Below are 17,903 nucleotides of genomic sequence, written 5' to 3' on the forward strand. Positions count from 1 at the left end.
TGTAATTTAACAGGATATGCCATAAATATATGATAGACGCAGATCCCAACTCTGGGACCCACACCTGTCTCGAGAACAGGGTCTCCCCGTTCCTCGCCTGGTAAGGTGGGTGATGGCCGCTGCATCAAGATGAAAACTAAATGGAGAGGTGGTGAGAATTACGGAGGGACAGAAACAGCATAGAACAACATGCTCAGCTGTTACCATTACTCCCAGCCACGTCTCCACTGAGTCTCCATATGGATGCAGCGGCCACCTCACCAGGTGGGGACTGGATCAGGGGAACCCTGTTCTCGAGAAAGGTGAATTTCCTAAAGCTGGGATGCGCATCTATCAGATATTTATGGCACATCCTGTGGATATGCCATACATTTCTAAGATGGGAGTACTCCACTAAAGCCAATGACCGCAAGGATTCCCAGTCAGCTGGTTCTTGCAAGGCCTGAAGCTGGATGATGTCTGCAAACTTAAGCCAGGCAGCTTAGAATGGCTGTTGACTTGGTGTAATAATGAGGCAAGGTCAACCCAAAAACATCAGTCAGGTTGAGCCACATGCTAATGTTGAATATGGTGGGTGAGCGGGTTACCAGTTGTGAGCACCTGCTCCTGGATCTCTAGACAGAAAGTGATACCTGGTCCGGAGTGTGGGAACAAGTACATGAGTGCCAGCTCCTGGTAAGCGAGCGCCCGGCCCTGGGTTTCCGGATAAACGAGCAAGTAGGAGTCTGGGAGAATGAAGAAGTGTCTAGCTCTGGGCAGGAATCTGGATACGTATGGGAGCTTCTGGCTTAGGGTGGGTGTCTAGGTCGGCAAGGTAGCGCCTGGCTTTGGCTAAGTGTCTGAGTGCACCTCAAAGTTCTGTGGCCACCATGAGGCAGGCAGATTGTCTCGAGAAGGACATCCAGTACCGGGCAGTTCCCAAGCAACATTTTAACTGTCTTATAGAGTTGGTTCAAGACTTATGATCTCTAGAACAAAGGGGCTAAAAACCAATTCCTTTTGATGAGTGACATGGTGATAAGTTGAGAAAGAATAATGTGTTTAACCAGACCGTTTCTGCTTGTTAATTTAACACTTTTATTCAATTATTGCCCCTGTGAAAGACCTTCGCACCACAGCACCAGCTGCTAACACAATGGTGTTCAATGACCTGTGAAATCAGATAAGGGCAGAGAACAATGGGGAATTACTTTCTGCCAGAAAAGCGTTGCACAGGCTGTCGGCAGCGTTACTGTATCGAAATTATAAAATAATTATACAATAAAAAATAAACCAACTCATCAACCCCGCTTATGGGATAACAAATCATACTATCCAAAAACCTAATAAAAAAGATGATTTGTGGTTTAAAATTGGCCACGGTCTTTATTAAAGGTAAACCATCTAAATTTTGCTTTAACTCCTTGCCGACATTTGACGTAGGCTTACATTATAGCCGGCAAGGGAACTATGTAGCGGGTTCACGGGCTGAGCTTGTTCCATACTCACCAGGTGTCGGCTATATGTTAGAGCTGAAATTTTGCCGCAACGGGTGGGATAGAGCGACCGCGGCATCTAAGACGTTTGAGAAAAAGAAGGCGGCCCACTCCGACAGCCCATTGCCCCCCCCCCCTACGATTCAATTACGGGGTGCCAATGGTTGTCTAATAAAGACCCCCAGGTCTGCCATCTTTTTGCCAGAGGCAGGGCTTAATAGAAACACAATATAATGCTATACATAAGTATTGCAGTATATAGTGCAAGCAATCCAACCATCGCTTGTACAAGTCCCAAGGGGGAACTAATAAAATAAAAAACAGTTAAATAAAGTTTTTTTTATGGACAAAAAAATTGAAAGTAGAAAAAAAACGAAAAAAAATTCTTCAAAGAGTAACGTAAAAAAATAAACAAATACACATAACTGGTATCCGTAAAAGTCTGAACTATTACATTATAACGTTAACCCACTCATCCATCTTGGTGTCGTCTTTGACAGATAACTTTAACAGGTATGGAAACATTCAGAGCCACCTGTTTATGGACACTGAATGCTTCCATACCTGCTGCAGTTATCTGATAAGCCGTAGCACGACCCCAAGTTGGATGGCATTGTGGTAATGACAAGCGTGTCCGTTTTGCGCGCGTAAAAAGGGTAGGGTGCATGTCTGCGTTTTTTACGCGCGTATGTCATCCGTATATCACGCGTTTTTTACGTCAGCAAAATAAACTGAAGGAGGTGTTTTTCTATTTCTCATCATTTCTTTAGCAACTATTGCGTGAATCACGTGTTATAGTAATGTAGTAATATTATAGTAATGTAGTATTTTATTAATGTAGTATTATGTAGTATTGTTATAGTAATGTATTATAGTAATGTAGTGTTATAGTAATGTATTATAGTAATGTAGTATTATGTAGTATTGTTATAGTAATGTATTATAGTAATGTAGTATTATGTAGTATTGTTATAGTAATGTAGTATAGTAATGTAGTATTATGTAGTATTGTTATAGTAATGTGGTATAGTAATGTAGTATTTTTATAGTAATGTAGTATTAATATAGTAATGTAGTATTGTTATAGTAATGTAGTATTATTATAGTAATGTAGTATTATTGTAATGTAGTATTATTGTAATGTAGTATTATAGTAATGTAGTATTATTATAGTAATGTAGTATTATTATAGTAATGTAGTATTATTGTAATGTAGTAGTATTATAGTAATGTAGTGTTATAGTAATGTAGTATTATAGTAATGTAGTATTGTTATAGTAATGTAGTATTATTATAGTAATGTAGTATTATTATAGTAATGTAGTATTGTTATAGTAATGTAGTATTATTATAGTAATATAGTATTATTGTAATGTAGTAGTATTATAGTAATGTAGTATTGTTATAGTAATGTAGTATTATAGTAATGTAGTATTATTATAGTAATGTAGTATTGTTATAGTAATGTAGTATTATTGTAATGTAGTATTATTGTAATGTAGTATTATTATAGTAATGTAGTATTATTGTAATGTAGTATTGTTATAGTAGTGTAATATTGTTATAGTAATGTAGTATTATTATAGTAATGTAGTATTATTGTAATGTAGTATTGTAATGCAGTAGTATTATAGTAATGTAGTATTGTTATAGTAATGTAGTATTGTTGTAGTAATGTAGTATTGTAGTATTGTTATAGAAATATGGTATTATTGTAATGTAGTATTATAGTAATGTAGTATTGATATAGTATTGTAGTATTATTATAGTAATGTAGTATTGTTATAGTAATATAGTATTATTGTAATGTAGTAGTGTTATAGTAATGTAGTATTATTATAGTGATGTAGTATTATTGTAATGTAGTATTGTTATAGTAATGTAGTATTATAGTAATGTAGTATTGTTATAGTAGTGTAGTATTATAGTAATGTAGTATTGTTATAGTAATGTAGTATTATTGTAATGTAGTATTATTGTAATGTAGTATTATTGTAATGTAGTATTATTGTAATGTAGTAGTATTATAGTAATGTAGTATTATTCTAGTGTAGTAGTATTATAGTAATGTAGTTTTGTTATAGTAATGTAGTATTATAGTAATGTAGTATTATTGTAGTGTAGTAGTATTATAGTAATGTAGTTTTGTTATAGTAATGTAGTATTATTATAGTAATGTAGTATTGTTATAGTAATGTAGTATTGATATAGTAATGTAGTGTTGTTATAGTAATGTGGTATTATAGTAATGTAGTATTGATATAGTAATGTAGTATTATTGTAATGTAGTAGTATTATAGTAATGTAGTAGTATTATAGTAATGTAGTATTATTGTAATGCAGTATTATAGTAATGTAGTATTGTTATAGTAATGTAGTATTATTATAGTAGTGTAATATTGTTATAGTAATGTAGTATTATTGTAATGTAGTATTATTGTAATGTAGTATTGTAATGCAGTAGTATTATAGTAATGTAGTATTGTTATAGAAATGTGGTATTATTGTAATGTAGTATTATTATAGTAATGTAGTGTTATAGTAATGTAGTATTGTTATAGTAATGTAGTATTATTATAGTAATGTAGTATTATTATAGTAATGTAGTATTGTTATAGTAATGTAGTATTATAGTAATGTAGTATTATAGTAATGTAGTATTATTATAGTAATGTAGTATTATTGTAATGTAGTAGTATTATAGTAATGTAGTATTGTTATAGTAATGTAGTATTATAGTAATGTAGTATTATTATAGTAATGTAGTATTGTTATAGTAATGTAGTATTGTTATAGTAATGTAGTATTATTATAGTAATGTAGTATTATTATAGTAATGTAGTATTGTTATAGTAATGTAGTAGTATTATAGTAATGTAGTATTGTTATAGTAATGTAGTATTATAGTAATGTAGTATTATTATAGTAATGTAGTATTATTATAGTAATGTAGTATTGTTATAGTAATGTAGTATTATTGTAATGTAGTATTATAGTAATGTAGTATTATTGTAATGTAGTATTATAGTAATGTAGTATTATTGTAATGTAGTATTATTGTAATGTAGTATTATAGTAATGTAGTATTATTGTAATGTAGTATTATAGTAATGTAGTATTATAGTAATGTAGTATTATTATAGTAATGTAGTATTATAGTAATGTAGTATTATTATAGTAATGTAGTATTATTGTAATGTAGTATTATTGTAATGTAGTAGTATAGTAATGTAGTATTGTAATGTAGTATTATTGTAATGTAGTATTATTGTAGTGTAGTAGTATTATAGTAATGTAGTTTTGTTATAGTAATGTAGTATTATAGTAATGTAGTATTATTGTAGTGTAGTAGTATTATAGTAATGTAGTTTTGTTATAGTAATGTAGTATTATTATAGTAATGTAGTATTGTTATAGTAATGTAGTATTGATATAGTAATGTAGTATTATTGTAATGTAGTAGTATTATAGTAATGTAGTAGTATTATAGTAATGTAGTATTATTGTAATGCAGTATTATAGTAATGTAGTATTATAGTAATGTGGTATTATAGTAATGTAGTATTGATATAGTAATGTAGTATTATTGTAATGTAGTAGTATTATAGTAATGTAGTAGTATTATAGTAATGTAATATTATTGTAATGCAGTATTATAGTAATGTAGTATTGTTATAGTAATGTAGTATTATTGTAATGTAGTATTATTGTAATGTAGTATTATTGTAATGTAGTATTGTAATGCAGTAGTATTATAGTAATGTAGTATTGTTATAGTAATGTAGTATTGATATAGTATTGTAGTATTGTTATAGAAATGTGGTATTATAGTAATGTAGTATTATTATAGTAATGTAGTGTTATAGTAATGTAGTATTATTATAGTAATGTAGTATTGTTATAGTAATGTAGTATTATAGTAATGTAGTATTATTATAGTAATGTAGTATTATAGTAATGTAGTATTATTGTAATGTAGTATTATAGTAATGTAGTATTATTATAGTAATGTAGTATTATTGTAATGTAGTATTATAGTAATGTAGTATTGTTATAGTAATGTAGTATTATTGTAATGTAGTATTATTGTAATGTAGTATTATTGTAATGTACTATTGTAATGCAGTAGTATTATAGTAATGTAGTATTGTTATAGTAATGTAGTATTGATATAGTATTGTAGTATTGTTATAGAAATGTGGTATTATAGTAATGTAGTATTATTATAGTAATGTAGTGTTATAGTAATGTAGTATTGTTATAGTAATGTAGTATTATAGTAATGTAGTATTATTATAGTAATGTAGTATTATAGTAATGTAGTATTATAGTAATGTAGTATTATTATAGTAATGTAGTATTATAGTAATGTAGTATTATTGTAATGTAGTATTATAGTAATGTAGTATTATTATAGTAATGTAGTATTATTGTAATGTAGTATTATAGTAATGTAGTATTATTGTAATGTAGTATTATAGTAATGTAGTATTATTGTAATGTAGTATTATAGTAATGTAGTATTATTATAGTAATGTAGTATTATTGTAATGTAGTATTATAGTAATGTAGTATTATTATAGTAATGTAGTATTATAGTAATGTAGTATTATTGTAATGTAGTATTATAGTAATGTAGTATTATTATAGTAATGTAGTATTATAGTAATGTAGTATTATTGTAATGTAGTATTATAGTAATGTAGTATTATTATAGTAATGTAGTATTATTGTAATGTATTATTATAGTAATGTAGTATTATAGTAATGTAGTATTATTATAGTAATGTAGTGTTATAGTAATGTAGTATTGTTATAGTAATGTAGTATTATAGTAATGAAGTATTATTATAGTAATGTAGTATTGTTATAGTAATGTAGTATTATAGTAATGTAGTATTATTATAGTAATGTAGTATTATAGTAATGTAGTATTATTATAGTAATGTAGTATTATAGTAATGTAGTATTATTGTAATGTAGTATTATAGTAATGTAGTATTATTGTAATGTAGTATTATAGTAATGTAGTATTATTGTAATGTAGTATTGTTATAGTAATGTAGTATTATAGTAATGTAGTATTATTATAGTAATGTAGTATTATTATAGTAATGTAGTATTGTTATAGTAATGTAGTATTATTGTAATGTAGTATTATAGTAATGTAGTATTATTGTAATGTAGTATTATAGTAATGTAGTATTATTGTAATGTAGTATTATTGTAATGTAGTATTATAGTAATGTAGTATTATTGTAATGTAGTATTATAGTAATGTAGTATTATTATAGTAATGTAGTATTATAGTAATGTAGTATTATTATAGTAATGTAGTATTATTGTAATGTAGTATTATTGTAATGTAGTATTATTGTAATGTAGTAGTATAGTAATGTAGTATTGTAATGTAGTATTATTGTAATGTAGTATTATTGTAGTGTAGTAGTATTATAGTAATGTAGTTTTGTTATAGTAATGTAGTATTATTATAGTAATGTAGTATTGTTATAGTAATGTAGTATTGATATAGTAATGTAGTATTATTGTAATGTAGTAGTATTATAGTAATGTAGTAGTATTATAGTAATGTAGTATTATTGTAATGCAGTATTATAGTAATGTAGTATTATAGTAATGTGTTATTATAGTAATGTAGTATTGATATAGTAATGTAGTATTATTGTAATGTAGTAGTATTATAGTAATGTAGTAGTATTATAGTAATGTAGTATTATTGTAATGCAGTATTATAGTAATGTAGTATTGTTATAGTAATGTAGTATTATTGTAATGTAGTATTATTGTAATGTAGTATTATTGTAATGTAGTATTGTAATGCAGTAGTATTATAGTAATGTAGTATTGTTATAGTAATGTAGTATTGATATAGTATTGTAGTATTGTTATAGAAATGTGGTATTATAGTAATGTAGTATTATTATAGTAATGTAGTGTTATAGTAATGTAGTATTGTTATAGTAATGTAGTATTATAGTAATGTAGTATTATTATAGTAATGTAGTATTGTTATAGTAATGTAGTATTATAGTAATGTAGTATTATTATAGTAATGTAGTATTATAGTAATGTAGTATTATTGTAATGTAGTATTATAGTAATGTAGTATTATTATAGTAATGTAGTATTATTGTAATGTAGTATTATAGTAATGTAGTATTGTTATAGTAATGTAGTATTATTGTAATGTAGTATTATAGTAATGTAGTATTATTGTAATGTAGTATTATAGTAATGTAGTATTATTATAGTAATGTAGTATTATTGTAATGTAGTATTATAGTAATGTAGTATTATTATAGTAATGTAGTATTATAGTAATGTATTATTATAGTAATGTAGTATTGTTATAGTAATGTAGTATTGTTATAGTAATGTAGTATTATTATAGTAATGTAGTATTATAGTAATGTAGTATTATTGTAATGTAGTATTATAGTAATGTAGTATTATTATAGTAATGTAGTATTATTGTAATGTAGTATTATAGTAATGTAGTATTATTATAGTAATGTAGTATTATAGTAATGTATTATTATAGTAATGTAGTATTGTTATAGTAATGTAGTATTGTTATAGTAATGTAGTATTATTATAGTAATGTAGTATTATAGTAATGTAGTATTATTGTAATGTAGTATTATAGTAATGTAGTATTATTATAGTAATGTAGTATTATTGTAATGTATTATTATAGTAATGTAGTATTATAGTAATGTAGTATTATTATAGTAATGTAGTGCTATAGTAATGTAGTATTGTTATAGTAATGTAGTATTATAGTAATGTAGTATTATTATAGTAATGTAGTATTGTTATAGTAATGTAGTATTATAGTAATGTAGTGTTATAGTAATGTAGTATTATAGTAATGTAGTATTATTGTAATGTAGTATTATTGTAATGTAGTATTATTGTAATGTAGTATTATAGTAATGTAGTATTATTATAGTAATGTAGTATTATAGTAATGTATTATTATAGTAATGTAGTATTGTTATAGTAATGTAGTATTGTTATAGTAATGTAGTATTATTATAGTAATGTAGTATTATAGTAATGTAGTATTATAGTAATGTAGTATTATTATAGTAATGTAGTATTATTGTAATGTATTATTATAGTAATGTAGTATTATAGTAATGTAGTATTATTATAGTAATGTAGTGCTATAGTAATGTAGTATTGTTATAGTAATGTAGTATTATAGTAATGTAGTATTATTGTAATGTAGTATTATTGTAATGTAGTATTATTGTAATGTAGTATTATAGTAATGTAGTATTATTATAGTAATGTAGTATTATTGTAATGTAGTATTATAGTAATGTAGTATTATTATAGTAATGTAGTATTATAGTAATGTAGTATTATTGTAATGTAGTATTATAGTAATGTAGTATTATTATAGTAATGTAGTATTATTGTAATGTAGTATTATAGTAATGTAGTATTATTATAGTAATGTAGTATTATTGTAATGTAGTATTATAGTAATGTAGTATTATTGTAATGTAGTATTATAGTAATGTAGTATTATTGTAATGTAGTATTATAGTAATGTAGTATTATTGTAATGTAGTAGTATAGTAATGTAGTATTGTAATGTAGTAGTATTAAGTGACCAAGGAGTCCTGTGACCATATAAAAACAAAAGGTTACAGGCCTAATTAGTTGTGAGTAGTGTCATATTTATCTATACTTTATTCAAGATCAGGATGGGATGAACCAAGATCTTTAACCTCATCCCGACATCCTCCAAGTCTGAAATGGGCCGTATGGAGCGGACACATGGGCTGAGCCCGCTCCGGATGCTGCAGGTGTCAGATGACCCCCTGCTCTAATGGCTGGGATATAAGATAATTCATAACTACTTAAGTATTGCAGTATGTTGTACCAGCGATCTAATGATCGCTTGTTCAAGTCCCCTAGTGGAACAAAAAAAAATGTAAAAATTAAATTACGTTTCTAAGAAATATACAAAAAATTAAAAACATTAGAAGTTAAAAAAACCTCACTTTTACCTCTAAAGTAAAAAAAATAAACATAATTGGTATTGCTGCGTTTGTAAAAAAGTCTGAACTATTATAACATAGCAGTATTTAACTTTCACGGTGAACGGTGTCTAAAAAAAACCATGCAAGAATTGCAGTTTTTTTCTTTTTTGAAAAAAAATAAATAAAAATTGATCAAAGAGTTTTATGTACACAAAATAGTACCCATAAGGGCTTGTCCACACGTAACGGAAATTTTCTGCAGCAATTCCGTTGAAAGTAGCAAAAAACGCACCATTTCCTGCGTTTTTGTCTACAGAAAACGGTGCGTATTTTGCTGCGTTTTTCACAATGCCAGGGGAGGGTGACGTCTCCTCAGAAAAATGCGTCAATTCAGTCCACTTTCCGCAGCAGGAATTGACACGCTGAGGTCTGAAAAATACTCAATTTCAGAAATACAATTTCTGCTCTGAATTTTTACGCAGCGTGTGGATGAGATTTTTAAAATCGCACCCACTTTGCTGCTACCGTATTCTGCTGCGTATTTTCCGTCCGCAATTCCGGACGGAAAATACGCAGCAATGCGTATTTAAAAAATTATTTTTAAAAATTGGCCATGGTAGGAGGGATGGAAAAAAAACAAAGAGCCATTGCTCACCTCACGGATGCTCGTCGTTCCAGCACCGCCGCTCCGTCCCTCCCCGCCGCTGTGTATTGATGTAGCTGCAACGACGATGTGCATCGATCATGTGGGTATACGGGCACGTCATCGCTGCAGCTATGTCAATACACAGCGGTGGGGAGGAACAGAGCGGCTGCGCTGGAACGACGGGGATCTGTAAGGGAAGTAATGGCTCTTTTTTTTTTTTACATCTACAATGGCCATTTTTTTTAAATAACCCGGTTTACCAATTTAAAGAAAAATAAAAAAGTCAAGTTTCTGAATGTGGCGACACAAAACCATTTTTTTTCTTTTAAGAAATTGTTTTTTATTTTGTAAAAGTAGTAAGAAAAAAAAAACAACTATAAATTTGGCATCACTGGAATTGGATTAAACCGCAGAATAAAGTTAACACATCGTTTTTACTGCTCAGTGAACGTTGTAAAAAAACAATGGAGGACGGGCTGCGTTTTTTTCATTCCATCCCACCACATATTTTTCTCAATACGTTATATTAAATGGTGTCATTAAAAACAAAAACTTGTCCCGCAAAAAAAAACAACCCTCGTTCTGTGGCGGTTAAGCTAAAAAAAGTTACTTTTTTCATTACTGCAGTATTTCCCAATGTGAATGAGACCCATAGGCTGCGTTCACCGAAGACAAGTCCGACATGAAAGTTTTAAAGAACATGACCCTAGAACTGTTTATCCTGGTTCATGATCTAAATGCCAGAATTGCGGTGAATACTGACACCCGCACTAACAGAGAACTAATGAGAGAGAGGGCTGGGGGTGTTTCTGCAGAACAATGCAGGGAAATCTGGGTGATATCCCGAGACATCACACAGACTGAATAGGGATTTATCATTTTTATATTTTGTTAAGAAGAAACTCCTGTAAACCCGCCGACGTTCCAGCTGTCTTTGTAATCTTTTTTTTTTATCTGGATGATCTTCCCACCTGTCCATCTTTTATAAATATACTTGTCACTCCTGTTTACCAGACACACCCTCTTAGATAAACGTTCTGCTTTATAGATCTGAATTAGGGAGGGTTCACACATGCAGGTTTTGTTCAGGTTTTTTATGCAATTTTGGAACCCAACCAAAGTAGTGGAATCAAATAAGAGAAGAAGTTGTTTCTGTCCCGTATACTTTCTCTCCATTTATGATCCACACTTGGTTTGGGCAATTTTTTGACTTGTTTTTTAGTGCCCCTTGTTTGATCTCTGGTACCATACGCTGCAAAACATATGTACTGTAGTGTGTGCAGCTTCTAACTGGCTCCTGACAGGGCTTAATAGGAGCAGAAAGATGGTTGACCTGGGGGCCTTCATTAGGCTTCCAGGCTGCAATTATAACCATCGGCTCCCCCAGGGGCGTAGCTAGAGGCTCATGGGCCCCGATGCAAAAATTCTTACTGGGCCCCCCCCCCCCCCCGCAAACTTCTCATGGCCGACGGTCCGCTTTCAGCTGCATCGCTGGGTCTCCTAAGTGACCCAACAATGCAGCACTAGCAGCCGGGGGCGTCACTAAGGCTGGGTTCACACACACTATTTACGGACGTAATTCGGGCGTTTTAGCATTGAAAAAGTGCCTGTCACTTCTTCAGACGTAAATGGAGCCGTTTTCCATGGACTCCATGGAAAACCAGCTTCAATTACTTCCTTAATGGACGCAGCAAAAGACGCCTGCACATGCCATTACGGCTGAAATTACGGTGCTGTTTTCTCCTGAAAACAGCACAGTAATTTCAGCCGTAACGGACGCTGCCGTGTGAACATACCCTCAGGGCTTAAAATGTCAGGGAAATAGCCCCAATACATATGTGTCCGCCCCAAAAAAAGTGTGTATATGAGACAGCATAGCATATCTATAGCACTACGACCCTATAAACTATGGATAGGATTAGATACAGTGGCTGAGCAGACAGTATCACACATGATAGGATTAGATACAGTGGCCCAGCAGACAGTATCACACATGATAGGATTAGATACAGTGGCTCAGCAGACAGTACCACACATGATAGGATTAGATACAGTGGCTCAGCAGACAGTACCACACATGATAGGATTAGATACAGTGGCTCAGCAGACAGTATCACACATGATAGGATTAGATACAGTGGCTCAGCAGACAGTACCACACATGATAGGATTAGATACAGTGGCTCAGCAGACAGTATCACACATGATAGGATTAGATACAGTGGCTCAGCAGACAGTACCACACATGATAGGATTAGATACAGTGGCTCAGCACAGTATCACACATGATAGGATTAGATACAGTGGCTCAGCAGACAGTATCACACATGATCGGATTAGATATAGGGCCCAGCAGACAGTATCACACATGATAGGATTAGATACACAGCTCAGCAGACTGTATCACACATGATAGGATTAGACACAGGGCCCAGCTCGCTGACATTGCGGCTCCAGCGCTGGACCCAGGATAGGTAAGAATAATAATTTTGCTTCTTTATGTGTTACTGATTATTTTTGTGTGTTTGTGTTTTTTTTACAGGTTCGGTTGTTGGACTTCGGATTCGAGGACTTCAATGACAGCGTTTTTTTTATTCTCAATAAAATGGTTAATGAGGGTTGTGTTTTTTTATTTCAATGAAATATTTTTTCTATGTGCTTGTATCTTTTTAAACTTTATTATCACCGCCTTAGTAATGGCCGCTGGCTGATTGACAACCTCCATTACTAAGGCGAGGCTTAATGTTAGCCGGTGCAGAGGCTACACTAACCCCCATTATTACCCCGGTACCCACCGCCACCAGGGGTACTGGGAAGAGCCGGGTACAAACTAGTACCCGACCATCTGTAGTGACGGGCAGGCACCGGGGTGGCCGCAGGCTGGTAGTATTAGGCTGGGGAAGGCCAAAAACAGTGGCCCTTCCCACCCTTGTAATGCTGCCTGCTGCTGCTGTGTTGTATCTGGCTGGTTATGAAAATTGGGGGGGACCCAACATCGTTCTTTCCAATTTTTTTTAATTTTTTTTTAAATGACGTGGGGTCCCCCCCATTTTCATAACCAGCCAGATACATTAAAGCAGCAGCAGGCAGCATTACCAGGATGGGAAGGGCCACTGTTTTTGTCCTTTCCCCTCCTGATAATACCAGCCTGCGGCCACCCCAGTGGCCGACCATCACTACAGATGGTCAGGTACTGGATCGTACCCTGCTCTTCCCAGCACCCCTGGTGGCGGTGGGTACCGGGGTAATAAAGGGGGTTAGTGTTAGCCTCTGCACCGGTTAACACTAAGCCCCGCCTTAGCAATGGATGCTGTCAATCAGCCGGCGGCCATTACTAAGGCGGTAGTAATATAGTTAAAAAAAAAAACACAAAGACATAGAAAAAATATTTTATTGAAATAAAAAAAAAACCCACACAACCCTCATTAACCATTTTATTAATAAAAAAAAAGCCGTCATCGAAGTAGTCCTGGAATCCGCCGTAGTCCAACGACCGAACCTGTAAGAAAACACACAAAAAATGATTAGTAACACGTTAGGGTATGTGCACACACACTAATTACGTCCGTAATTGACGGACGTATTTCGGCCGCAAGTACCGGACCGAACACAGTGCAGGGAGCCGGGCTCCTAGCATCATACTTATGTACGACGCTAGGAGTCCCTGCCTCGCTGCCGGACAACTGTCCCGTACTGAAAACAGTTGTCCTGCAGCGAGCCAGGGACTCCTAGCATCGTACATAACTATAATGCTAGGAGCCCGGCTCCCTGCACTGTGTTCGGTCCGGTACTTGCGGCCGAAATACGTCCGTCAATTACGGACGTAATTAGTGTCTGTGCACATACCCTAAGGCTTAGATACAGGGCCCATGTGTGATACTGTCTGTCGGACCCTGTATCTAAGCCTACCACAAGGTAGGCTTAGATACAGGGTCCAGCAGACAGTAATCTTATACAGTATAAGATTACTGTGTGCTGGGGCCCTGTATCTAAACATACAGTTTGGTAGGCTTAGATACAGGGCCCAGCAGACAGGATCACGCATGGGCCATGTATCTAAGCCTACCATGTGATTGGCTTAGATACAGGGCCCAGCAGACAGGATCACACAATCTGTGATCCAGTCTCATGGGCCCCCTAAGCCTGCTACATCGTAGGCTTAGGGGTTGTGCAGTCCCTAAACATTGATGGCCTATCCACAGGATAGGCCATCAATAGCTGATGTGTCGCCCGGGACTAGCAAATCAGCTGTTTTGAAGGGGCCGCAGCACTCGTACGAGAGCTGCTTCCCCTTCATTTCACTACTCGCTCACACTGTGAATCGCCGACACGGATTCACAGTGTGACCGGAATGAAGTGACAGGAATGAAGGGGAGCAGCTCTCGTACGAGTGCTGCGGCCCCTTCAAAACAGCTGATTGGCGGGTCCCGGGAGTCGGACCCCGCCAGTCAGGGCTAACCTTAACTTCCTCTTCGGCCGCGGCGGGAGTTCTGTCGTCTCGCTGCTGTGTGCGGCGCATAGCGCTGTGACGTCATGCGCTGCGCACAGCGCTTGACGTCAGGACCTCCGCTGCGATCCGGAACCAGGAAGGTAAGTAAAGTATGTTACTATAGTAACAGGGGCCCGCGGCCCGAGTTACTATAGTAACTTTTTATTGATGTGGTGCGGGGGGCCGTGGGCCCCCCTGGCTTCGGGGCCCGGTCGCAATTGCGACCGCTGCGACCCCTATAGCTACGCCAGTGGGCTCCCCAATATCTATCTATCTATCTATCTATCTATCTATCTATCTATCTATCTATCTATCTATCTATCTATCTATCTATCTATCTATCCCATATCTATCTATCTATCTATCTATCTATCTATCTATCTATCTATCTATCTATCTCATATCTATCTATCTATCTATCTATCTATCTATCTATCTATCTATCTATCTATCTATCTATCTATCTATCTATCTCATATCTATCTATCTATCTATCTATCTATCTATCTATCTATCTATCTATCTATCTATCTATCTATCTATCTATCTATCTATCTCATATCTATCTATCTCATATCTATCTATCTATCTATCTATCTATCTATCTATCTATCTATCTATCTATCTATCTATCTATCTATCTATCTATCTATCTATCTATCTATCTATCTATCTCATATCTATCTATCTCATATCTATCTATCTATCTATCTATCTATCTATCTATCTATCTATCTATCTATCTATCTATCTATCTATCTATCTATCTATCTATCTATCTATCTATCTCATATCTATCTATCTATCTATCTATCTATCTATCTATCTATCTATCTATCTATCTATCTATCTATCTATCTATCTATCTATCTATCTATCTATCTATCTATCTATCTATCTATGTTTCTCCCGGCCAGCGGAAGTATGTGCCATTTCCATGCCTTGAGGATTCTAAAATGAAACAAAAGGTGGGAAATTATATAGTAGAATGTATTTTATATGTTTCATTCTAATAAGCTTCTAATTTTGTACTCAAGCTTTTATATATGAATTGCAATATAGCTGGCGTTTTTCTTTTTTTTCCAAATCCTGCTTTGTAAAATCGCTGTAGTAGACAGAAACAGCACTCCCTACATAAATGTATGTAATAAAGGTCATAGGGGCACTTTGTGGTTAATATGTAATGTCAGATCTAAAAGATGTACTAGATATAACTCAAGTATGGGCATTCTATCTATCTATCTATCTATCTATCTATCTATCTATCTATCTATCTATCTATCTATCTATCTATCTATCTATCTATCTATCTATCTATCTATCTATCTATCTATCTATCACACATCTATCTATCTATCTATCTATCTATCTATCTATCTATCTATCTATCTATCTATCTATCTATCTATCTATCTATCTATCTATCTATCTATCATCTATCTATCTATCTATCTATCTATCTATCTATCTATCTATCTATCTAATATCTATCTATCTATCTATCTATCTATCTATCTATCTATCTATCTATCTATCTATCTATCTATCATCTATCTATCTATCTATCTATCTATCTATCTATCTATCTATCTATCTATCTATCTATCTATCTATCTATCTATCTATCTATCATCTATCTATCTATCTATCTATCTAATATCTATCTATCTATCTATCTATCTATCTATCTATCTATCTATCTATCTATCTATCTATCTATCTATCTATCTATCTATCTATCTATCTCATATCTATCTATCTATCTATCTATCTATCTATCTATCTATCTATCTATCTATCTATCTATCTATCTATCTATCTATCTATCTATCTATCTATCTATCTATCTATCTATGTTTCTCCCGGCCAGCGGAAGTATGTGCCATTTCCATGCCTTGAGGATTCTAAAATGAAACAAAAGGTGGGAAATTATATAGTAGAATGTATTTTATATGTTTCATTCTAATAAGCTTCTAATTTTGTACTCAAGCTTTTATATATGAATTGCAATATAGCTGGCGTTTTTCTTTTTTTTCCAAATCCTGCTTTGTAAAATCGCTGTAGTAGACAGAAACAGCACTCCCTACATAAATGTATGTAATAAAGGTCATAGGGGCACTTTGTGGTTAATATGTAATGTCAGATCTAAAAGATGTACTAGATATAACTCAAGTATGGGCATTCTATCTATCTATCTATCTATCTATCTATCTATCTATCTATCTATCTATCTATCTATCTATCTATCTATCTATCTATCTATCTATCTATCTATCTATCTATCATCTATCTATCTATCTATCTATCTATCTATCTATCTATCACACATCTATCTATCTATCTATCTATCTATCTATCTATCTATCTATCTATCTATCTATCTATCTATCTATCTATCTATCTATCTATCTATCTATCATCTATCTATCTATCTATCTATCTATCTATCTATCTATCTATCTATCTATCTATCTATCTATCTATCTATCTATCTATCATCTATCTATCTATCTATCTATCTATCTATCTATCTATCTATCTATCTATCTATCTATCTATCTATCTATCTATCTATCTATCTATCATCTATCTATCTATCTATCTATCTAATATCTATCTATCTATCTATCTATCTATCTATCTATCTATCTATCTATCTATCTATCTATCTATCTATCTATCTATCTATCTATCTATCATCTATCTATCAATTCAATTCAATTCAATTCAATTCAAAGAAGCTTTATTGGCAGGACCAAATACATATTAGCATTGCCAAAGCAAGTAAGAAGTAAGGGAATGAGGGATAGGGACTGAGGGCTTGGGGATAGGGACACATCTAGGGTCGGGGTTATACAAGTCCATGGCATATCATGTCTCTCTCAGTCCATGGCATGCAGTGACAGTGATATCTATCTATCTATCTATCTATCTATCTATCTATCTATCTATCTATCTATCTATCTATCTATCTATCTATCTATCTATCTATCTATCATCTATCTATCTATCTATCTATCTATCTATCTATCTATCTATCTATCTATCTATCTATCTATCTAATATCTATCTATCTATCTATCTATCTATCTATCTATCTATCTATCTATCTATCTATCTATCTATCTATCTATCTATCTATCTATCTATCTATCATCTATCTATCTATCTATCTAATATCTATCTATCTATCTATCTATCTATCTATCTATCTATCTATCTATCTATCTATCTATCTATCTATCTATCTATCTATCTATCTATCTATCTATCTA

Source organism: Rhinoderma darwinii, chromosome 9 (assembly GCF_050947455.1).
Source record: "Rhinoderma darwinii isolate aRhiDar2 chromosome 9, aRhiDar2.hap1, whole genome shotgun sequence".
Taxonomy (NCBI): domain Eukaryota; kingdom Metazoa; phylum Chordata; class Amphibia; order Anura; family Rhinodermatidae; genus Rhinoderma; species Rhinoderma darwinii.